Consider the following 25,172-nt stretch of genomic DNA (forward strand, 5'->3'; position numbering starts at 1 on the left):
ATTGAAAATGAAGTGAAGTATTACAGATAACTGCGAACTTTTCTATTCTTATCATACAAGTGATACTTTATCTACAAAATCAAAATGTAGGCAGCATGGATTCAAACCTAAATTGATTTGAATCTTGGTGCTGCCGTCTATTAGCTGTATGACCTTAGCAGTTACTTAATTGTTTCTCAGCCTTATTTTTTTTTCAAATGTACTACGGGGATAATAATCTCTCCGCAAAGGAATGGTAATAGTTGTTCTTAATTAAGAACAGCTAATATTTGCGTGTTTTATTATGTGTCCTGCATGCGCTTACTCCTTATAACGTAATCTTCAGAAAACCGTCCTATGAGAGACTTGCGAAGCATGTGGTAGGATGTCTGACATAGGTTGTTGGTAAGTGGTGGCTGTCCTTACCATCACTGTGGTCATCCTCATTACCATCATCATCCTGGACAGCTTCATCTGGAGAGTCAGGAAGGTCAGAAGCACAGGTTCCACTTCTACTGATCTCTTATGCAAAGGAGGGTGGAGGAGCGACAACACGTACACATTCCCGTATTAGTGTAGTTAATAAAATGCTTCTACTGGTAAATATCAGGATTCCTATTTGCAAATTGAACTCTTTCTGATGATTTGTAGTATCCAGCTTTGTTGCCAGTACCACACCAGTTTAATTGCCTTTGCTTTATAATACATTATACTATGTAATAAGGGAGTAATTCTCCCTTGTCGCTGGTAGTTACCGTCCAGTTGATTCCGGCTCATGGGGACCCTATGTGTGTAGAGTGGAACTGCGCTCCATAGGATTGCTAAGGCTGTGACCTTAAGGAAGCAGATCATCAGACCTGTCTTCCGAGGTGCCTATAGGTAGGTCCAAACCACCAGCCTTTTGGCTAGTAGTCATGTGTTCAACCTTTGTGTCACCCAGGGATTCTAGGTTGGTCTTAACTATTTATCTTGTTTTGTTTTTTTTCAGAATCAGAGTCCCTGGGTAGTAAAAATGGTTAAGGGCCTGGCTACTAACAGAAAGGCTGGTGGTTCAAACCAAGAAGCTCCTCAGGAGGAAGGTCTGGCGGCCTTACTTCTGTGAGGTCACGGCCACTGAAAACCCTATGGAGCATAGTTCTACTCAGAAACGTGGGGGGTCACCATGAGTCAGAGTCAACTTGATGGCAACTGTTTTTTTTGTTTGTTTGTTTAAATTGTTCGAAGAAAAATTCTCATTGAATTTAGATAGGTAAGCATTACATTTATAAAATTAATTTTAGTGTTTAAATGAATTCATTTTTAAGAGAAGTGAAATCTTAATGATGTTAAACCTTCCTGTGTAGAAGCAGAGCATGTTTCTATTTATTCAGGTCTCCTTTTGTGTGTCTCAAGTAAATATCGTGGTATTTATAGCTTATATAGGGTTATTGGTAGGACTGAGGAGCTCTGGAAACCCTAATGGCATAGTGGTTAAGAATTTGGCTGCTAACCAAAAGGTCAGCAGATCGAATCCACCAGGCTGTCCTTGGAAACCCTGTGGGGCAGTTCTGCTCTGTCCTGTAGGATCGCTGTGAGTTGGAATCGACTTGATGGCAACAGGTTTGATTGTTTTGGTGGTGCAGTGGTCAAATACTTGGCTGCTAACGAAAAGGACGGTATTTCAAACCCACCAGCGGCTCTGTGGGAGAAAAGACCTGGCCATCTGCCTCCATGAAGATTTCAGCCAAGCAATATGGAAGACAGCTTCCTGGCCAACTGATTGGAAGAGATCCATATTTATGCCTATTCCCAAGAAAGGTGATCCAGCCGAACGCGGAGATTATAGAACAATATCATTAATATCACACACAAGCAAAATTTTGCTGAAGATCATTCAAAAATGGCTGCAGCAGTTTATCAACAGGAAACTGCCAGAAATTCAGGCTGCTTTCAGAAGAGGACGTGGAACTAGGAATATCATTGCTGATGTCAGATGGATCCTGGCTGAAAGCAGAGAATACCAGAAGGATGTTTACCTGTGTTTTATTGACTATGCAAAGGCATTTGACTGTGTGGATCATAACAAATTATGGATAACATTGCGAAGAATGGGAATTCCAGAACATTGTGCTCATGAGGAACCTTTACATAGATCAAGAGGCAGTTGTTTGGACAGAACAAGGGGATACTGATTGGTTTAAAGTCAGGAAAGGTGTCTGGCATGGTTGTATTCTTTCACCATACCTATTCAATCTGTATGCTGAGCAAATAATCCGAGAAGCTGGACTATATGAAGAAGAACAGGGCATCAGGATTGGAGGAAGACTCATTAACAACCTGTGTTATGCAAATAACACAACCTTGCTTGCTGAAACTGAAGAGGACTTGAAGCACTTACTAATGAAGATCAAAGACCACAGCCTTCAGTATGGATTACACCTCAACATAAAGAAAACAAAAATCCTCACAGCTGGACCAATGAGCAACATCATGATCAATGGAGAAAAGATTGAAGTTGTCAAGGTTTTCATTTTACTTGGATCCACAATCAACAGCAGTGGAAGCAGCAGTCAAGAAATCAAAAGACGCATTGCATTGGGTAAATCTCCTGCAAAGGACGTCTTTAAAGTGTTGAAGAGCAAAGATGTCACCTTGAGGTCTAAGGTGCTCCTGACCCAAGCCATGGCATTTTTAATCGTATCATATGCATTTGAAAGCTGGACAATGAATAAGGAAAACCGAAGAAGAGCTGACTCCTTTGAATTGTGGTGTTGGCGAAGAATATAAAATATACCATGAACTGCCAAAAGAACGAACAAATCTGTCTTAGAAAAAATACAACCAGGATGCTCCTTAGAGGCAAGGATGGCGAGACTGTGTCTTACATACTTTGGACATGTTGTCAGGAGGGATGAGTCCCTGAAGAAGGACATCAAGCTTGGCAGAGTACAGGGTGAGCAGAAAAGAGGAAGACCCTCAACGAGGTGGATTGACACAGTGGCTGCAATAACAAGCTCAAGCATAACAATGATTGTGAGGATGGCTCAGGACTGGGCAGTGTTTCCTTCTGTCGTGCATAGGGTCGCTGGTCGCTACGAGTTAGAGCCGACTTGATGGCATCTAAGAACAACAGCAACAAACCCTACAGGGCAGTTCTATTGTGTCTGTAGGGGCGCTATGAGTTGGAATCGACTTGAGGCACACAACTACATCTGTAGGATTAATGTCTCTAGGTGGCGCAGACCATTTGCACTTGACTGCTAAAGATTGGTGGCACCATGGAGGAAAGATTTGGTGATCTGTTTCCATAAAGATTACAGCTAAGAAAACGTTATGGACCAGCTCTATTCTGTAGTATATGGAGTTGTCATGAGTCAGAATTGACTCTATGGCATCGGGGTTTTTAAAATTTTTTTTAATTGTTAGGACTAAACTAAAATACCCTATTGTGAGTGGCTCAGTTGTAGTCAGTTATTGTGTCTGTGCATGTGTGTGTGTGTACTTAACCTGTTCCTCACTGCTTTGTTGACTTTTCACTAGTTTCAGAGAGCAGTGTTTTGCCTCTTTTAAGTAAAGTAGGTAGTTCCTTCATCTTGTTGCATTTCTGGTTTGTATGGCCTTGGTCCAGTTCTCCTTGGTTTACCCGTCTTTGAGCTTGCTTGGCTGGTGATGCCTGGAAGCCCCAAGGTGAGGATTGTAAAGATTGTTTGTTGTTCTGCTTGACCCTGGAATTGAGAGCCAGTGGGATCTGGACCCATTTATAAATTTGGATCAGGTTTGCTGGTTTAAGTGATGGCAACCAGTTGTCTCTGATGTAAGCTTTGGGTTCCCATGTCCACTCTTGCATCTCTGGAGCTCTCTTGGTGTCTGGTGGGTGGACCAGTAGTGCACTTAGCCTGTGGTGGACTGAGGAGAGAGGCCTTACTGGGATTGGGCCAGATGAATGTTATTTTCAGTCCTGAATTGTTGCTGAACAGTTTTTCTCTGTGTATGAAGATTTGAATGTGTGGTGTTGCCATTTAGGTATCAGTGGTCCTATGTTCTGACTTCCTTCTGCTGCCATATTCCTTTGTTCTTGTATTATATTTTCTTCACCAGGAACGTAGCTGCTATAGTTGTATGTCCTGTCTTAAGGTTTCTTAAGGTGCACCTGATAAAAGTGATGTGAAGTGTGGTGTTCCATATTGAATTTTTTATTGCTTTTTTTCTTTGACTTCTGGCAATATAGCATTCTGACTTCTTACAATTTCTAAAAATTCGCTTGTCCTTCAGTTTCAGTTTCTTAACATTTTTTTCTGTCTGCCTTTAATGTGCCTTCTCACTCTGAGAACACAGTAAGTAGCCTCTGGTATCAGTACATAATTGAATTTAATTTTGTTAATTAAAAGTGTCCTGCCCCATTTTGGGAAAGCTGAAGTGTCATTCTGAAGGAGCCCCAGTGGCACAGTGGTTGAAATGCTCAGCTGCTAACTGAAATGTCAGTGGTTCGAACCCACCAGCTACTCATCTGGAGAAAAATGTGGCAGTCTGCTTCTGTAAAGATTTAAGGCCTTGGAAACCCAGTGGGGCAGTTCTATTCTGCCTTGTAGTATTGCTGTAAGTCGGAATCAACTCACTGAAAATGGGTTTGGTTTGTTTTTTTTGGGTTTAGGTGTCATTCTAGGCCTGCGTGGGTAATCGGATTGAATATCCTGTTGGGATTTGTTGAGTGTCTAAATAGTCAGTGTTATTGCTGTAAATATTTAATGTCAGAAAGCTAAACAGAAGGAAAACTTTATAGTGGCTCCGGGATTTGGGGAGATATCAAAGATACCAAGCTGGAATGAAGAGGCCCTTTGTTTCTAGAAATATTTTGGAAGTAAATCAGGACATTATTTATTTTTCCCCAAATTAGTATATTCTTTACAATCTCAAGTTTCTGGTGTGTCTTGACTGCAAGGCTCCATGAGAAATGCCATTTGCCTGACAGGCTAGTAGCCCTGAGTGAGTTCCACTCTGACTATGGATGTGAGCAGTTTTCCATCAGCATGTGAAGCATGTTGTCTGTGCAAGAAGGGGTCTGTGCTGCTGGGCATGGGGAATGGATAGGGCCATTGTTAACAATGCTAAGAGGTTGTGTTTGCCACAGGTTCCCTCCTGTCTGTTAATCAGTCCTGAGATAATTAAGGAGATATTGTATTTTAGTAACTCTTTCTAGTTTATCATGTTCAAAAATCGTACTGTCTTTCCTTGGTCCACTGTGAAGTTGAATCTAAATTTTCTTTAAACTCAATGAAAATAGTTGAAGTGCTGACTAGCTAACAGGACAGCTCTGTTTTATTGTACTTTAAGTATGGATTGATTTATTGTACACATGGCGAAGAACAGACCTCCCAGTGTATGTTTTAAACTTGAAGGCATATGCCTGAAAGATGCGTGTGGAAGTGGTAACAGGGCATTCAGGTTGGTAACCAGGAAAAGATTTGCGTTTTTGGAGGAGATGGGATCTGCAGGTTTAAGCTGTGGTTACGGTGACCGGAAGTTCATTTTTCAACGTTCTGACCCATTGTCATTTCAATGACCCTCATACTTGTTTGCCCACGGACCTTGATTTTGTTTTGTTTTTTTTAAATGTCAGTTTATTGTTGTGTGTTGACGAATCGATTCTGGGTTTTAGTGACCCTATAGTTTTTTTTTATAGGATAGAGTAGAACTGCCCTGTAGGGTTTCCAAGGCTGTAATCTTTACCAGAACAGGTCACCAGCTCATTTTCTCCTGCAGAGTAGCTGCTAACTGGCTTTGCGATTAGCAGCCAAGCTCTTAACCACTGTGTCACCGGGCTCCTTAATTGTCAATTTAGCTACTAGAATTTAAAATATTCTACTTGACACAATCATTAACAGTACATTTCAAATTTGCAAATTCTTTGAAGGGGCTGAAGCAGGTTTTTTTTTTTTTTTTTAATTTTTATTGTGCTTTAAGTGAAAGTTTACAAATCAAGTCAGTCTGTCATACAAAACCTTATATATACCTTGCTATATACTCCTAGTTCCTCTCCCCCTAATGAGACAGCACATTCCTTCTCTCCACCCTGTGTTTCCGTGCCCATTCAGCCAGCTTCTGTCCCCTCAGCCCTCACATCTCCCCTCCAGACAGGAGCTGCCCAGATAGTCTCATGTGTCTACTTGATCCAAGAAGGCCACTCCTCACCAGTATCATTTTCTGTCTTATAGCCCAGTCTAATCCCTGTCTGAAGAGTTGGCTTCGAGAATTGTTCCTGTCTTAGGCTGACAGAAGGTCTGGGGACTATGACCTTTGGGGTCCCTCTGGTCTTAGTCAGACCATTAAGTCTGGTCTTTTTACCAGCATTTGGTGTCTGCATCCCACCGCTCTCCTGGTTCTTCAAGGATTCTCTGTTACGCTCTCTGTCAGGGCAGGAAAGCAGGCATCTTTAATGTCTTTGCAAGTTACAGGTAATGTTCAGCTTTGAGCCGTCAAATAATCATGAATTATGCATGTACCCATTTGGTCATAAAAAAAGTCAGCATCTCCTTGAAATGTCAGCAAGCCTTACAGCTTGCAGTTAGCTGGTGTGTTTTGCATCCAGCGCCGGGGGAGCTGCTTGGCAAGTAGTACTTCCTGCAAACTAGTATTTGTTTAATGTTCACTGTATGTTGGGTCCTGTCCTTTGCCTTCACGTGCGTGTTCGTGTTTAATATTCATAAACACCCTCAGAGGGAGATACTACTTTATTTTATAGCAGGGGAAACCGAGGCTCAGTGAATCCATTAATCTGCTTGGAGATCACTAGGTATGTCTGCTGGTGTCAGGATGTGAACCGGGGCTCTGTGATTGCCAAGCCTGAGCTCTGAGCCTGTGTGCCCAGCAGGATCCCTCTGATGTAGCCATGTTCATATTTGGCGGGTACCACACATTTTTTGTCTAAGTTATAATCCCCTGATGTCTTTGAGGTCAGGTGAGAGGTGGTTCCAGGTTTTATTTTCACTGCTTAATAATTAGGAAAATTTAATTTATAAGTATGTTATTGAGTTATTTGTTCTATCCCTGACAGCTCCCTATATTGCAAGCAGTAGGCCAGATCAAGCATAGTAACACTTGGCAGTATTTTTCCACCTATGACCAATGAAACAAGTGTTGTTGTTGTTCTTGTTAGGTGCCACCGAGTCAGTTCCGACTCATAGCGACCCTATGTACAACAGAACGAAACACTGCCCGGTCCTGCACCATCCTTACGATCGTTGTTATGCTTGAGCTTATTGTTGCAGCCACTGTGCCAATCCACCTCGTTGAGGGTCTTCCTTTTTTCCGCTGACCCTGTACTCTGCCAAGCATGATGTCCTTCTCCAGGGACTGATCCCTCCTGACAACATGTCCAAAGTATGTAAGACACAGTCTCACCATCCTTGCCTCTAAGGAGCATTCTGGCTGCACTTCTTCCAAGACAGATTTGTCGCCAACACCACAATTCAAAGGAGTCAGCTCTTCCTCGGTTTTCCTTCTTCATTGTCCAGCTTTCACATGCATATGATGCGATTGAAAATACCATGGCTTGGGTCAGGCGCACCTTAGTCTTCAAGGTGACATCTTTGCTTTCCAACACTTTAAAGAGGTCCTTTGCAGCAGATTTACCCAATGCAATGCGTCTTTTGATTTCTTGACTGCTGCTTGCATGGCTGTTGATTGTGGATCCAAGTAAAATGAAAACCTTGACAACTTCAATCTTTTCTCCATTTATCATAATGTTGCTCATTGGTCCAGTTGTGAAGATTTTTGTTTTCTTTATGTTGAGGTGTAATCCATACTGAAGGCTGTGGTCTTTGATCTTCATCAGTAAGTGCTTCAAGTCCTCTTCAGTTTCAGCAAGCAAGGTTGTGTCATCTGCATAACGCAGGTTGTTTATGAGTCTTCCTCCAACCCTGATGCCCCTTCTTCATATAGTCCAGCTTCTCGGATTATTTGCTTAGCATACAGGTTAAATAGGTATGGTGAAAGAACACAACCCTGCCGCACACCTTTCCTGACTTTAAGTGAATCAGTATCCCCTTGTTCTGTCCCACAACTGCCTCTTGATCTATGTAAAGGTTCCTCATGAGCACAATTAAGTGTTCTGAAACTCCCATTCTTCCCAGTGTTATCCATAGTTTGTTATGATCCACACAGTCAAATGCCTTTGCATAGTCAATAGAACACAGGTAAACATCCTTCTGGTATTCTCTGCTTTCAGCCAGGATCCATCTGACATGAGCAATGATATCCCTGGTTCCATGTCCTCTTCTGAAAGCAGCCTGAATTTCTGGCAGTTCCCTGTTGATAAACTGCTGCAGCCATTTTTGAATGATCTTCAGCAGAATTTTGCTTGCATGTGATATTAATGATATTGTTCTATAATTTCCACATTCAGTTGGATCACCTTTCTTGGGAATAGGCATAAATATGGATCTCTTCCAATCAGTTGGCCAGGAAGCTATCTTCCATATTTCTTGGCATAGACGAGTGAGCATCTCCAGCGCTGCATCTGTTAGTTGAAACATCTCAATTGATATTCCATCAATTCCTGGAGTCTTGTTTTTCGCCAGTGCCTTCACAGCAGCTTGGACTTCTTCCTTCAGTACCATCGGTTCCTGATCATATGCCACCTCTTGAAATGGTTGAACATCAACTAATTCTTTTTGGTATATTGACTCTGTGTATTCCTTCCATCTTCTTTTGATGCTTCCTGCATCATTTAATATTTTCCCCATGGAATCCTTCACTATTGCAACTCGAGGCTTGAATTTTTTCTTCAGTTTTTTCAGCTTGAGAAACGCCGAGCGTGTTCTTCCCTTTTGGTTTTCCATCTCCAGCTCTTTGCACATGTCATTATACTACTTTATTTTGTCTTCTCGAGAGGCCCTTTGAAATCTTCTGTTCAGTTCTTTTACTTATCAATTATTCCCTTTGCTTTAGCTGCTCGACGCTCAAGAGCAAGTTTCAGAGTCTCCTCTGACATCCATCTTGGTCTTTTCTTTCTTTCCTGTCTTTTCAGTGACCTCTTGCTTTCTTCATGGATGATGTCCTTTCACAACTCATCTGGTCTTTGGTCACTAGTGTTCAATGCGTCAAATCTATTCTTGAGATGGTCTCTAAATTCAGGTGCGATATACTCAAGGTCATATTTTGGCTCTCGTGGACTTGCTCTGATTTTCTTCAGTTTCAGCTTGAACTTGCATATGAGCAATATGGTCTGTTCCACAGTCGTCCCCTGGGCTTGTTCTGACTGATGATATTGAGGTTTTCCATCGTCTTTTTCCACAGATGTAGTCAATTTGATTTCTGTGTGTTCCATCTGGCGAGGTCCATGTGTACAATCGCCGTTTATGTTGGTGAAAGAAGGTATTTGCAATGAAGAAGTGGTTGGTCTTGCAAAATTCTATCATTCGATCGCCAGCACTGTTTCTATCACCAGGGCCATATTTTCCAACTACTGATCCTTCTTCTTTGTTTCCAACTTTTGCATTCCAATCGCCAGTAATTATCAATGCATCTTGATTGCATGTTTGATCCATTTCAGACTGCAGCAGCAGATAAAAATCTTCTATTCATCTTTGGCCCTAGTGGTTGGTGCATAAATTTGAATAATAGTCGTATTAACTGGTCTTCCTTGTAGGGGTATGGATATTATCCTATCACTGACAGCGTCGTACTTCAGGATTGATCTTGAAATGTTCTTTTTGACGATGAATGCAACACCATTCCTCTTCGAGTTGTCATTGCCAGCATAGTAGACTGTATGATTATCCGATTCAAAATGGTCAATACCAGTCCATTTCAGCTCACTAATGCCTAGGATATTGATGTTTATGCATTCCATTTCATTTTTGACGATTTCCAATTTTCCTAGATTCATACTTTGTATATTCCAGGTTCCGATTATTAATGGATGTTTGCAGCTGTTTCTTCTCATTTTGAGTCGTGCTACATCAGCAAATGAAGATCCTGAAAGCTTTACTCCATCCACGTCACTAAGGTCGACTCTACTTTGAGGGTGCAGCTCTTCTCCGGTCATCTTTTGAGTGCCTTCCAACCTGGGGGGCTCATCTTCCAGCACTTAATCAGACAATGTTCCTCTGCTATTCATAAGGTTTTCACTGGCTAATGCTTTTCAGAAGTAGACTGCCAGGTCCTTCTTAGTCTGTCTCAGTCTGGAAGCTCAGCTGAAACCTGTCCTCCATGTGTGACCCTGCTGGTATCTGAATACCAGTGGCATAGCTTCCAGCATCACAGCAACACACAAGCCCCGACAGTAAGACAAACTGACAGACACGTGGGGGGAAACAATTGTAATGCCTTTTATTTATTGAGGAACCCTGGTGGTGTAGTGGTTAAGAGCTATGGCTGCTAACCAAAAGGTCAGCAGTTCCAATTAACTAGGTGCTCTGTGGAAACCGTATGGGGCAGCTCTGCTCTGTCCTTTAGGGTCACTATGAGTCGGAATGGACTCGATGGCAATGGGTTTGGTTTTTTTTTTTTTTGGCTTATTATTTATTGAGCCCTTGATCTATGCTAATCGTCCTACTACATTTTGTGTGTGTGTAATTTACACATATTAAAACTTAATGGTGTTAAAAAAAAAAATCATTTGCCATTGAGTTGACATCCCAGTCATGGCAACCCCATGTGTTGCCGAGTAGAACTATGCTCTGCAGGATTTTCATGGATGTGACCTTTCAGAAGTAGATTGCCAGGACTTTGTTCTTTAGGCACCTCTGGGTGGATTTGATCTGCTGACCTTTAGGTTAGTAGCTGATGGCTTAACCGTTTGCGCCACCTGGGGACGCCTTTAATGACATTACAGTGAGGCTTGTTAAAATCCTCAGTGAGGTGGGGTTTATCCCCATTTCCCTGCTGAGGAACCAGGGTCAGAGAAGACTAGCCAGCCATCCAGTTAGCTGAAGCTCTTCCAGGGTAGGCCGTGGTCTTGAGCACATTCTATTCTCTGCACCTAAAATGGTGCCTTGAGCCCCTGTCACAGTTGAGTTTGCACTCCACTCCAGGCCTGTCTGATTCTGCACATTCTGCACATCTCCCTTAGAACAGAGTGGCCCATGAGAACACCGCTGTCATCTGCTAGGCCGAGCGAGCTTTTGTTGAGAACAGGGCCCATGTGGCTAGTGCCTGGTGTTGAGATGGAGTGTGAAGTGTCGTCGGATTTGAGAGAGGAGGTCCCTGCAGGGTAACCCTGCTGGGGTCTTGGGTGGGGTACGGGCTTTGATCCGGGCTAGAGCAGGGATTATAGGAAAACTTTGTCTTTCAAGAGGAAAGGGGATGTGGGGAGAAGGGAACACATGCTCGCTGCAGGTGGTGTACTGGAAACGAGGGCATCCTTCTGCTCCTCTGGTCTCTTTTTTTGACGTTCGTCCCTGCAGTCAGTTGACATGACAGTTGGAGCCTATTTCTTGTTGACTGCAACTTCTTCCTAGCTGTAGTCTTCCCCGAGGCTTTTAAATTACCTCTTTGGAAAAAAACCCAAAAACTCTTATGCCTGTTTTTAAAATTTTAGTGAAGGGTACAGAACATAAGATTTATGTTTGTACAGGTTGAATACGATTCCAGTGATGGCTTCTTTGATTTTTCAGCTTTGCAGTTGACCAAGATGCTGAGCAGGAGGAGGGAACAGGAAGGAGAGGCTTCTCTGTAATTGGCAGCCTGGTTCTCACTTGAGTCCTCTCAGTCAAGCCTGGGTGGGCCACCTGTTACCGAGAAAGAAACCTCTCAGAGCAAACTCTTGTCAGGTAAGTTAGGCTTGCAAGGGAGTGGTCTGTGAAATGTGGGCTAAGGTGAGATGGGTAAACACATGTCCTCAGAGTCATCAGGTAGATCCTTTGTTCTGTTTCCAGGGGGAGTCTTCCTGCCCCTTTCTGTTTCCTCCCTCTCTCCTTTGCTGCTCTTTTGAGGAACGTTATGCTGTTAGATATGGATGGAGAGCCTAGGCTGTCCTTGAGTCGGCTTCTGCAGACCCCTCCATGTGGGTGGGCTGCTTACCTTCCTGGAGCTCCCCACTTTTTGGTGACATGGGGATGGTAATGCCTGCCTTCCAGGTAAATGCTTGTCAAAATGTAATAAGCTCTTAAAAGTTGATAGCTGTGATTTTTGAAAGTGGACTAGAATAGAATGGGAGAGCGGGGCTTGACTTAGGCCTTGTAGACTAACATGGCATGTGCCAGTCTGCTCCTGTCTTTCACTGAGATAAAGGGGTGCACAGAAATAAAGAGGGTCCGGGGGTTAGATGTTGGCGCTTCCTCCTCTCAGTGCTTCAGACTGAGGCCGCCTTTTCTCTTTCACCCTGTAGGCTGTGTGCTGTAGTGGATCAGAGAGAGTAGCTGGTGATGCCAGCCAGGGCTGCAAGCAGAGAGTCGAGGCAGGTGTGGTCACCCCACAAACATGCCTGTTGGAGCATTGGCCCACAGAGTCGGGGCTGGGTATTGAATGTGAAACCCTGGCCAAAGTGTAGAAGGGAAGGTGGAGGATTGGGTTCCTCCCAGGCCACTGTCGTTGGTACTTCTCTGTAGGGCTCCCTTTTCATCTTACCTCTTTTTCTTTTTTTGCATTTGTCTTCTTAGGCCCACCCCTACTTTTTTTTGTCCTCTTTGATTGTTCTTTGGGTGGTGCAAATGTTTAATGTGCTTGGCTGCTGGCGGAAAGGTTAGAGGGTCAAGTCCACCCCAGAAGCACCTTTGAAGAAATGCCTGGCAATCTAGTTTTGAAAAATTAGCAATGAAAACCCTATGAAACGCAATTCTACTCTAACACACATGGGGGTCCTCATGAATTGGAGTTGACTCGATGGCAACTTGTTACTGTCTTTGAATTTTTCCTTCCTCGTCCATTGTGCAGAACAGAAGGATTTTACTTGTCATGTTTATTGGATTCATTCAGCAAACATATACTGAGCATTACCCTTGTGGTAGATGCTGCTAACATTGGACGTTTCCTCTTCTAAATTAAAAAATTGCACCTGTGGAAGGGTTTGCATTTCTCTCTGGATAGCTAACATGAAAGTTCATTTTTTTCAGGGGTATGATTTTTTTTTTTTCCCTGTGAGTCAGTGACCTATAGTAGAGAGAACTTCTCCCTGTGTGGGGCTAGAAGCAGTAGCTGCAGGTTCTTGTTGGCTCTGCTCTAGTCACATGGAGGGAGGCTCACTTCTGATGAACCATGACCCCGCCCCCAAACTTCTGCCTTCGTCTTGGGGGGGGCACAGGCTGTACTGTCGGGAGGACTATTTTTGTGGTCCTTCCTCACTTTCTCTCACAGTGTAGATGAATGGAGGTAATAGGAGTGCTCTATCTCTGGGTTTTCACAAAAGATGCAGAAATAAAGTCTAATAGCATTAATTATAGTTATTTGCTCCATGACTGGTTTTAGCATTTCTGAGCGTATTGCTGTTTTTAGTTGCCACCAAGTCAGCTCTGACCCAGGGAGACCTTACGTACAACACAGGGAAACATTGCCGGGTCCACCTCCCAGGTGTTTGATACATCTGAGTCCATGACTGTCGCTTTTGTGTCAGTCCATCTCACTGAGGGTTTCCCTTGTCACTTGACCCTCGGCTTTTACCAACCATCATTCCTTTTCTAGCGACTGGTCTTTCCTGATGATGTATCCAAAGTAAGCAAGCCAAAGTCTTGCCATCCTCACTTCTAAAGAGCATTCTCGTATTTCTCTTAAGACTGATTTGTTCAGTCTTCCGGAAGTCGATGGTATAATCAGTATTCTTTAATAACACCACAATTCCAATGTGTCGATTCTTCTGTATTCTGTTTTCATTGCCCAGCTTTTGCATGCATATGAGGTGATTAAAAAGACCAAGCCTTGGGTCAGACGTGCCTTAGTCATCCAAGTGACATCTCTACTTTTTTTTTTTTTTTTAACGAGCATAATTCCCACCTTTTCATCTTCTGAGGCCCAGGATGCAGGTCCAAGGCTACAGAGTTCTTGGTCTCACTCCTGCTCTTAGCTGCACATATCAGATGGCCTGTCCTCCCTGAAATGTCAACCAGGCTTGAGTGCTGAAGGAAGGTGATTCAGCGAGTGTGAGCTGCGGGATGATGTTTCATGTTGAGACCCATCCTCCCTGGACCCATGGGCTCCATTGTGTTGCAAGAGATCCTTCCTCTGGAACAAGGAATTCATTATGAGTGATGCTTGGATTTCTTGAGGTTTGGGACTATTTCTGTTTTTGGCAGGCATTTACGGTGTTGAAGAAACACATCTGGAAAAAGCCAAAATAAATTAAAACTCCCTAGGGACGCCTCGACCCAAATCCTGACTCATCTAACCTACCATATAATTCTTGTCTTTTTTCTTTCTGGTCCTTTTATTTGAAGGGAGTTCTCTCAAACACATGAGCCTCTGAATTCCGATAGCCCAATCAGGAAGCTCTTGGCATGGACACAGGTTGAAATGAAATCTGGTTTCACAGTTAATCTCTCTGTTTTGGGCTTGAAATCTAATAGTAGACGGCCGCCTAAGGAGTAGGGGTTGCCCGTGTGGAAGGCAGAGTGTGATGACGGTGCCCCCTCTGTCCTCTGAGGGTGAGGAGCTGGGTCTGCAGCGTTACTGCCCTGTTTCAGGAGTTTGATCATAAATGAGTGGGTGTACTGAGTAAGGAGGTGGCCTGCCAGAGATTGCGCCGGGGAAGGAATTTTCAGACTTCTTTAGCCAAGAATCTTTTTTCTCACGCGCTCAGTGTGATGCTCTCACCCATCAAGTGAGTATGGCATCCTCAGCTGGAGCTGGGGGCAGGACAGTGGGGTTGAGGGACTGCCATGCCGTCTTAGGGTTTGTTTGCAAGTGCATGCTCCTGTTTCTTCCCTGTGGTACCCAAACAACCATGACTGTCCTCATGTGTGGCTCTCTGAGGATGATTCTGAGGCACAGAGTTTTAGACTTTTTAAAAGCCAGGTTGTTTTGATTTATTCCGTGGCTACACATTTCACCCTTAACCTTGGCTACCCAGGTGGCAGAGGGGTGTAAAGACCTGTGGACTCCATGCCTCTGTCATTCCATGGGTGGTCTGGAGTGTGTGTCCTCTCAGAAAGGCAGTGCTGACCCTGTCTGTGGAACTGGGTGGGGTCATGGGACATCCTTGGTGAACCCTGGATTAAAGAGGGGAAATTTAATACCAAGTTAAACTCTGCTAACTAGAATATGTCGCCTAACATGTTTGATTGAAACCCTTGTGAACTGGGTCTCTCTTTCCTATTTCTTTTCTATCCATCCATACATTCCTACGGAGCACCCCTTGGTACCAGGTACTGTTCTAGGTACTGGAGATCCTGTGCTCTACCTGCCAGCACAGAGTTTATTCTCTAGTACAAAGATGTTCTGTTAGGAACACAGGTTCTGTTTGGTGTAACAGTTCAAGTCCAGTCCCCTGAGGCTTCAGAACGATGATGCAAAACACGACAGGATCTGAGAGGAGCCAGTCAGTGGTATAGACGGAAGTGGTTTTTGTCAGAAGCTGGCTTCAGTATGCACAGGGCCTGATATTGGCTAAGCCCACTGTAGGATCACGGTCTGGGGGTGGCAGAGCCATGGACAATGGGCTGCAGGGCAAGCTAGACATCAGGGTGGTCTCCCCACTGTCCTCCTTCACTCCCTACTCCCTCTCAGGAGCCCTAACGGAGAGATGAATCCTTTGGCTTCTTATGAGGTACAATCAGAAGACAAAAATAATTGTTAGAATTTTGTCATCACCTGTTAGGAGCCCAGTGTTGGTAAAGTAGATACTGTTTTAAATCTTCAGCACTTAATAAAGAAGGAGGAATCATACTTCAGTAATCTTTTTTTTACTACTTTGTATTGTGTTAAATATGGGTAACAAAAGATTTGTCGATTCAACAACCTTCACATGTACAGTTCAGTGACATTAAATAGGTTCGTGTTGTTCAAACACCACCGTTAGCTGTTCCTGAAGTTTTCCATCACCTTTAACAGAAGCTCAGTGCCCCCTAAGCATTGTTCAGTAATCTTTTGATGGATAATAACTTGTCAGCCCCCTGCGCATTGTCAAGTTGCATCATTCTGCAGATTCAAAACCCCAGCTATTTCTTAGCATTGTTTCTGTACGTTAGAATTGAGAAAAGCTCTGATTGCTGATATGTAGCTTCACAGAAAGTCTTGGTGGATTGCTTTTGGAGTCTACCAGTATGTTTGTAAGACAAGAATTTCTCAAGAGAACTGAAATCATACTAGAATGCTAATAAGTATATTGATAAGTTTCTGACAACTGTGGGTATCTGAACATTTAGGGATAAGGTCATAGGCATTATTTCTTGGAGCCTAGTGTTTTTAAGCAGTCTCGGAGATAATTCAGACAAAATGTACTGCAAGAAAAAAGTAGTATAGTATTTAACATAAGTCATAGAGATCAACACCCAGCAGCCTCAACTCAGCCACCACCTCTCTGGAAGCCCCAGCCTCCGAGAATGTGGCTAGTAACACCTACTCCGCCCCTGGGAATATTCACAGCTGATGCGAGTGATCTGCAGGGAAGTAGATGGTAATGCAGAGATATATGCTGTATGAAAGAGGAGGCCCAGGTCGTTCTGGGTTCAGATACCGAATAGTAATGCAAATGACAACAGTATCAATAATAGCTAACATTGATTGCACTTAATATATGCCAAGCTCTGTTCGAAGTGAGCCTAGGGGTTCACTCATCTGATCTTCACAACAATGCTATGAGTAGGTATCATTCTACCCTCCTTTTAAAGATGAGAAAGTGAAGGCACAAGGAAGTTAAGTATTAGTTGTCACTAGCGATTAGTTTGTGTTTCCTAGAGTGTTATACAAAGGGAATCAATTTATTTTCACTCAGCATGGTTATTTTGAGAGACATCTGTGTTGAAGCATGTATCAGTAGTTTGCCCCTTGTTGCTGCTGAGTAGTGTTTTACATCACCATTTGTTCATCCATCTTCCTGTTGATGCTAAGTTCTGCTGTTTCAAATATAACAGCTATTGATTGCTTTCTTCATCTGCATCTGTACTTCTTCCTTAGTTGGTGGGAATGTAGTATCCTTCTTTCTGGAGTTGATCTCCTGCTAAGTTTCTGGGGTTCTGATTTAGCTGTGAGTCTACCAGTAATCTGAGTTTGGGTCTGAAAGAGAATAGGGGTAGGAGTGATCAGGAACAGAATGCCCAAGGTGGGTGGAGGCAGCGGATGAGGCACCAAGACACACCCGACTCCCTGTCACAGGTCAGGGAGCTCTGGTCCATGGATCAGTGTCCATGGTGAATTTTTGCTGAGTCTGGTCTGACCACTTCAGAGGACAGACTGTTGTGGTTCCTCAGAGTCTCCTCTTATTTTATTGACTGTACTTGCTTTGTAGATGGTTAGAGAGCAGGGCACTTACCTTTCTCCTTGGGCAGCTCCTTCCCTCTTGATCAGCAGTGAGTTATCTTGGTACCCATGGCAGTCAGGGCGGACTCGATTCTGGGACCTGGGGTGAGTCCCCATGCAAGGCAGCTGTGTGTTTGCCCTTTTATTAATGTGGCTAGCACGATTAGACTAGGAATTTAAATGAACAATTTCTTTTATAAGGATCAGCACAAAGCTGGTTTCTATGAGGTGGAGGTTAAAGATGTTCCAAGTGCCCATCCTTTCCAAACTGCTGTCCCATCCATCATCTCTAATGTCAACTACTCCTCCTCCTCTCAGTACTCTCCCTCCTGTCTTTGGGTTCCATAATTCACTGCAGCATCTCACAGAACTCACGAACTGGCAAACCATACCTACAATTAAGTGGTTTATTAGGGAAGTAATAGGGTACAACTTGGGATCGGGATCAATTTGGAAGCAACAGGAACAACTCAAGATGCAGTTCCTCGATGAGGACAGCTTTGTCTTGCCCTCTGCCACTGGGCCCTGCTGGGGTCCTTTTCCGTCAAGTGTTGCAGCTCTTAGTTCCATGGGTTGGCACTAGTCTCCTGGTTCCTGCTGTCTTGTGCCACTGTTGCTCATGCTACTGTTGCACTGTCTCTTGATTTTTCCCATGTTACAGCTCCTCTCTCCTCACCTTCACCCCTCGTGTCTCTCTTTAAGCCTAACAGGATGGCAAAAGTGACCAATCCCTTTGTTAGGGTTCCATGCGCCTTATTTGCATGATCCCACTCCTTCAGCCCTTCCCGCAAGGGTGCCATGCACCTTATTTACATTGTTAGCAAGCTCTCCAGTCCCTTGATGGGCCACAAGTGCTTCATGTGTGTAGTCCCACCTAGTCATTTGGTGGGAGTTACAAAACTATGGCTAGAAGGGCCATATTAAGTAATTAACTGCACTGCAGAATTCATGTATCTTTCCTGTTATAAAAACATAGCTTTTCTGGCATTTTGACTTCACAAATGTTGGAGGGTGGATGTGGGAAACCTAAGCATGGTAATTACCTGTCTCTGGGTGGCACAAAGGGTTTGTATTTGGCTATTAATGGAAAGGTTGGTGGTTCAAACCCCTGCAGCAGCTTCATGGAAGAAAGGCCTGGTGATCTGCTTCTGTAAAGACTATAGTCAAGAAAACCCTGCGGAGCTCAGTTCTACTCTGTAACACATGAGGTTGCCATGAGTGGTAATTAGCTTGAATGCAAAGGGTTTGTGTTTTTTTTGTTTGTTGTTGTTAGGCGTTGTTGAGTCAGTTCCAACTCATAGTGACCCTGTATACATCAGAACGAAACACTGCCTGGTCCTGGGCTGTTCTCACAATCGCTGTTTTGCTTGAGCCCATTGTTGGAGCCACTGTGTCAATCTGTTTCGTCGAGGGTCTTCCTCTTTTTCACTGATCCTCTGCTTTACCAAGTATTATGTCCTTCTCCAGGGATTGATCTCCCCTGATAAAATGTCCAAAGTATGTGAGATGTAATCTCGCCATCTTTGCTTCTAAGGAACATTCTGGTTGTGCTTCTTCCAAGACAGATTTGTTTGTTCTTTTGGCAGTCCACAGTATATTCAATATTTGCCAGCTCCACAGTTCACAGGCATCAGTTCTTCAATCTTCTTTATTCATCGTCCAGCTTTCGCATGTGTATGAGGCGATTAAAAACACCATGGCTTGGGTCAGGCACACCTTAGTCTTCAAGGTGAAATCTTTGCTTTTTAACATTTTAAAGGGGTCCTTTGCAGTAAATTTGCCCAGTGCAATTCATCTTTTGATTTCTTGACTGCTGCTTCCATGGGTGTTGATTGTGGATCCAAGTAAAATGAAATCCATGACAACTTTGGTCTCTTCTCCATTTATCATGATGTTGCTTATTTGTTTATTCTAGTTGTGAGGATTTTTGTTTTATGTTGAAGTGTAATCCATACTGAAGGGTGTAGTCTTTGATCTTCGTCAATAAGTGCTCCAAGTCTTCTTCACTTTCAGCAAGCAAGATTGTTTCATCAGCATAACACAGATTGTTAATGAGTCTTCCGCCAATTCTGATGTCCCATTCCTCTTTATATAGTCCTGCTTCTCAGATTATTTGCTCAGCATACAGACTGAATAAGTATGGTAAAAGGATACAACCCTGACACACACCTCACCTGACTTTAAATCATGCAGTGTCCTTTGGTTCTATTGGAACAACTGCTTGTTTATATACAGGTTCCTCATGAGCACAGTCAAGTGTTCAGGAATTCCCATTCTTCTCAATGTGATCCATAATTAGTTATGATTCACACAGTCAAATGACTTTGCATAGTCAATAAAACACAGGTAAACATCTTTTTGGTGGTCTCTGCTTTCAGCCAGGATCCATCTGACATCAGCAGTGATATCCTGTGTTCGATGCCCTCTTCTGAATCTGGCTTGAATTGCTGGCAGTTCCCTATTGATATACTGCTTTGTTTTGGTTGGTTGTTTGGAATCTTGGATGCCCAACTTTAGTGCTTGTAGGTGATGCACCAGAGTGACTCTCACCAGAATTGCCCTGGGATTAGGCACGGAAGGATGATGACCGTGGAAATCTTCTCCCTGTAAGCATTTGCTTAGGTGGAAGACAAGAAAAGATGCAGTACTTTTTTTTTGTTTTCGTTTTGGTCTTTGACCTTTATCGAGTTTTGGTAACTGATTCAACTTTTCAGACAGGTTTTATATATGCATGATAAGAGCAATGTGTAAGTTTTTTGGTTGTAGGGGTCTTACTATGACAATCTTTGTAGTGTATGATAAAAATAAGATAAATTTGACAAAGGACTTTCTGCCATGGCACCTCCCAAAGGAATTTAGTTCCCGAGTAGCAAAAGGAGCTGGCTTTAGGGTGCTTCCCCACAGAGAGCTGCCACAGGGCGCCCGTGTGCTTCTATATGTGATCTGTAGGCCAGACATTCCAACTGTCTTCATGAAATAGATTTTCTTCTTTTCTTTCTGGGAGTGGTGTGGCCTGGCGACTATATTACTGAGCGAGTAGCAGGATAAACAGACTATTACAATCCATTCTAACTTGAAAGGAGGACTTTTTTTTTTAATGTTAAAGTCTCACTTAAGAGAAGATGGAGGAATGTAATAACATGCGATAAGATTTATGATAAGAAGTACAGACTCTGATTGAATAGTTCCATTTAAACCATCACGCCTTCAGAAAGAACAGAGCTGTAGGCCGAAGACAGGATGGAGGGGAGAAAAGGGTAACATTTCAAAGGTGATTTTTTTCTTTGTACTGTCGAGGGTTATTTTGATGAATTACTTCGTGGACAAATGAGTGGATGTCTGAGGGTCCGTGATGGATGTCGGCGACTATGTCAGAAGATTATTGAATTCTTTGTTATTGCAGTTTTTAGAACCAATGGAGATAAATGTTGCTTTCAAATGCCAGATTCTGCAAATTATGCAGACTTACATAAGGAAAATTCCTGGTGGTTATTTATAGTGACTCTGATAATATAGAAATTGCGTGGCCAGAGTAGATATAAAACTATGCTTTCGAAACAGAACAATTTAAAATTCCATTTTACAGTTGTTCAGTAAAGACTTTTGTAATAAAACCCTAAATTTCATATAAAATAGATTACTATGTTTGTAAACATCTGGAACTTTGGACTTTGAAGAACATGTAGCATCATCCAGATTATGGCACCTAGACCCATTTCAACCTTTTATTGGTGAAAAAGCAACAGTGTTTAGATGTATTTTTAACATAGTAACTTTTTTCTGAAATAAATTGTGACTTCTTGTGGTGTTTTTGAGAGAAATATTCTAGTAGCTTATTTTCTGTTTTTGGAGGGAGGAGGACTGTGGTGCAATGAGTTTCTTTTCTTTCTTTTTTTAAATATTATATTGTTTAAGATGAAGGTTTACACAGCAAATTAAGTTCCCATTTAACAATTCCTACACAGATTATTCCATGGTATCAGTTACATTTTTCACAGTATGTCCTCATTCGCATTCATTTTGTTCTGTCAGCACCATATCTGATACTCTAGTTTCCCTGTCCACTTTCTTTCTCATCTTTGCTTTAGAGTAATTTTTGACCATTTGGTCTCCTAGAGATGATTTTTTTTTTAAAAGATCGTTACTCATAGGTAATGTTCTTTATTTTATGAACCAATCTTTTATTTAGCTGAAAAGTGACTTCAGGGGGTAATTTTGATTTAAGGTTTAAAGAGTATCTCAGGGCGATAGTCTCGGGGGAGTCCCTAGTCTCAACTGTTCCAGTACGTCTGGATTTTTTAAAGATTTGAGCTCTCATCCACATTTCTTATCCATTCTATCAGGACCCATCTATTGTGGCTCAGATCAGAATGGTCAGTAGTGGTAGCCAGGCACCATCTAGTTCTTCTGGTCTCAAGGTAGATGAGGCTGTAGTTCATGTAGACTGTTAGTCCTAGAGACTAGTTTCTTCTCTGAGTCTTAGGTTTCCTTCATTCTCTTTTGTTCCCAATGAGTAGAGTATCTTAGATTGCTGTTCTCAAGCTTTTAAGATCCCAGACACCACTCACCACATTGGGATGTAAAACATATACTTCCTGAACTATATTATGCCATTTCACTGAGTTGTCCCATGAAATTATGATCCTAAGCCTTCAAACCCAGAAAACCAATCTCACGAGGTGTTGCATTATGTCTAAGAAGTGTCTGAACTGTGTACGTTATGTAGTTTATTATATACATGCATGCAGCACACATATCTGTATGTACATATGCCTATGGATACATCTGTCCATGTACACATATGTACCCACATACTCATAGCCATACATTGTATACCTATATGCATATTTGTGTAACCACACGTATTTTTGGGTGTTGTTGCAGAATTATACTTGTCATATCCTTTACCAAAAGTGTTCTTTTCGCTTGTGTACTTCTTAGTGACATAATTTATTTACCTTGGTCGAGCTGTGTGAATTTTACCCACACTCAGTGCTGCCTTTCCCATCACCAGAAATAACAAGTGTTATTTACAGAGTGCTTTCCTCTCTCCCCCGACACTGTCCCTCGTGAGCGTTCGTCTCTGTATATTCTTTAGAAAGTGTGATCATATAATATTTGCCTTTCTGTGATTGACATTTCACTCAGCAGAGTGTTCACCAGGTTCATTCACTATAAGATGTTTCAAGAACACATCATTATTTTTTTATAGCTGCATAGTATTCCACTGTATGTGCGTACCACATTTTGTTTATCCATTCATCCATTGTAGGGCACTTAGGTTATTTCCATTTTTTGCTATTATAATGCTACAGTGAACATAGGTGTGCGTATGTCTCCCCATGTCTCTTTTAGTAGATTTCTAGGGTATATACTGGAGCCCTGGTGCTGCAGTGGTAAAGAATTGAGCTGCTGACCAAAAGGTCGGCAGTTTGAATCCACCAGCTGCTCCTTGGAAACCCTATGGGGCAGTTCTGTTCTGTCCTGTAGGGTCACTATGAGTTGGAATCAGCTCGACAGCAGTGGGTTTGGTGTGGTGTAGGGTTTATACCTAGAAGTGGGATTTCTGGTATTAATATCACATGCAAGTAAAATTTTGTTGAAGATCACTCACAAGCGGTTGTAGCAGTACCTCAAAAGAACTGCCAGAAGTTCAAGCAGAATTCAGAAGAGGATGTGGAATGAGGGATATCATTGCTGATGTCAGATGGATCCTGGCTGAAAGCAGAGAATACCAGAAAGATGTTTACTTGTGTTTTATTGACTATGCAAAGTCATTTGACTCTGTGGATCATAACAAATTATGGATAACATTGAGAAGAGTAGGAATTCCAGAACACTTGATTGTGCTTATGAGGAACGTGTACGTAAACAAAGAGACAGTTGTTCAATCGGAACAAGGGACACTGCATGGTTTAAAGTCAGGCAAGGAGTGCGTGAGGGTTGTATCCTTTCGCTTTATTTATTCAATCTGTATGCTGAGCAAATTATCCAAGAAGCTGGCCTGTATGAAGAAGGATGCAGCATGAGGATTGGAGGAGGACTGATTAACAACCCGCGATATGCAGATGACACACCCATGCTTACTGAGAGTGAAGAGGACTTGAAGCACTTATTGGTGAAGGTCAACGACTATAGCCTTCAGTATGGATTGCACTTCAACATAAAGAAAGCAAAAATCCTCACATGCTGGACCGATGAGCAAAATCATGATAAATGGAGAAAACACTGAGGTTGCCAAGGATTTCATTTTACTTGGATCCACAATCAACACCCATGAAAGCGGCAGTCAGGAAATCAAAAGATGTATTGCATTTGGCAAATCTTCTGCAAAGGACCTGTTTAAAGTTGTTAAAAAGCAAAAATGTGACCTTCAGGACTGAGGTGCTCCCGACCCAAGCTATGATATTTTCAGTTGCCTCATACGCACATGAAAGCTGGACAATGAATAAGGAAGACTGAAGAAGAATTGATACCTTTGAATTGTGGTGTTGGTGAAGAATATTGAATATACCATGGACTGCCAGAAGAATGAACAAATCTGTCATGGAAAAAGTACATCTAGAGTGCTCCTTAGAAATAAGGATGGTGAGATTTTGTCTCCTGTAACTTGGACGTGTTATCAGGAGGGACCAGTCCCTGGAGAAGGACATCATGCTTGGTAAAGTAGAGGGTCAGTGAAGAAGAGGAAGACCCTCAATGAGATGGATTGACAGAGTGGCTGCAACAGTGGACTCAAGCATAACAACGCTTGTGAGGATGACAGAGGACCAGGTGGTATTTTGTTTGGTTGTGATAGGATCACTGTGAATTGGAACTGACTGGATAGCACCTAACAACAACAAGGTATTTCTAGCTTTTTGAAAAAGGGCCATACTGTTTTCCATAGTGGTTGTACCATTTTACAATGCCACCAGCAGTGGATAAGGGTTCCAGTCGCTCCATATCATCTCCAATATTTATTATTTTCTTTCTTTCTTCTTCTTTTGTTTTTAATCAGTTGCCATTTTTGCAGGGGCGAGATGGAATCTTTTTGCAGTTTTGATTTGCTAATAATCCTGGCCATCTTTTCATGTGTTTATTGGCCTCTTGAAGGTACTGTTTGGTGAAGTGTCTGTTCATGTCTTTTGCCCATTTTTTAATTAGGTTGTCTTTTTGTCATTGCACTGTTGAAGTTTTCTGTATGTTTTAGAGATTAGACCCTTACTGGATATGTCATTCCTGAAGATTTTTTCCCAGATTGTGGGTTGTCTTTTTTCTCTTTCGATAAAGTCTTTTAATGAGCATTGAAAGTCACAGTTATGTAATTTGTCTTGTGCTGTTCATTCATTTGTAGTTTTGTTCGATAATCTAGTTTTAAAAATTAGGCCCCATATTTTTGTCCCTATTATCTTTCAGGAACTTTACAATTTTAGCTTTAACATTGGAAGCCCTGGTGGTGTAGTGGTTAAGAGCTACGGCTGCTAACCAAAAGGTCAGCAGTTCAAATCCACCAGGCGCTCCTTGGAAACTCTACGAGGCAGTTCTATTCTGTCTTATAGGGTCGCTATGAGTCGGAATTGACACGATGGCAGTGAGTTTGGTTTTTTGGTTTTATTTAGGTTTTTGATCCTTTTTTTTCTGTAAATTTTATTTGTTTTGTTGTTGAGACTGTACACAGCAAACCAAACACATTGCCATCTGGTTGATTCTGACTCATAACGACCCTGTAGTAAAAAGTAGAACTGTCCCCATAGGGACCTTTTGGTTAGCAGTCAAGCTCTTAACCACTGTGCCAGTAGGGCTCCACACAAAGCAAACCATATACCAATTCAACAGTTTCTACATGT

General features: G+C 42.4%; 1 protein-coding gene across 2 annotated transcripts in view; it reads left to right on the forward strand.

Moving 5' to 3' along the window:
- Window positions 1-25,172, forward strand: part of GRB10 (growth factor receptor bound protein 10) — a 290,298-nt gene that overhangs the window by 42,579 nt on the left and 222,547 nt on the right. The window contains exon 2 of one of the 2 annotated variants that reach the window (XM_049893805.1): window positions 11,574-11,729. The exons of the other annotated variant lie outside the window; for it this stretch is intronic. The gene's annotated coding sequence lies outside the window, so the exon portion shown is untranslated. The remainder of the gene's footprint in view (window positions 1-11,573; window positions 11,730-25,172) is intronic. 2 annotated transcript variants of the gene reach the window in all.

This window comes from Elephas maximus, chromosome 8 (genome assembly GCF_024166365.1).
Source record: "Elephas maximus indicus isolate mEleMax1 chromosome 8, mEleMax1 primary haplotype, whole genome shotgun sequence".
Lineage (NCBI taxonomy): Eukaryota > Metazoa > Chordata > Mammalia > Proboscidea > Elephantidae > Elephas > Elephas maximus.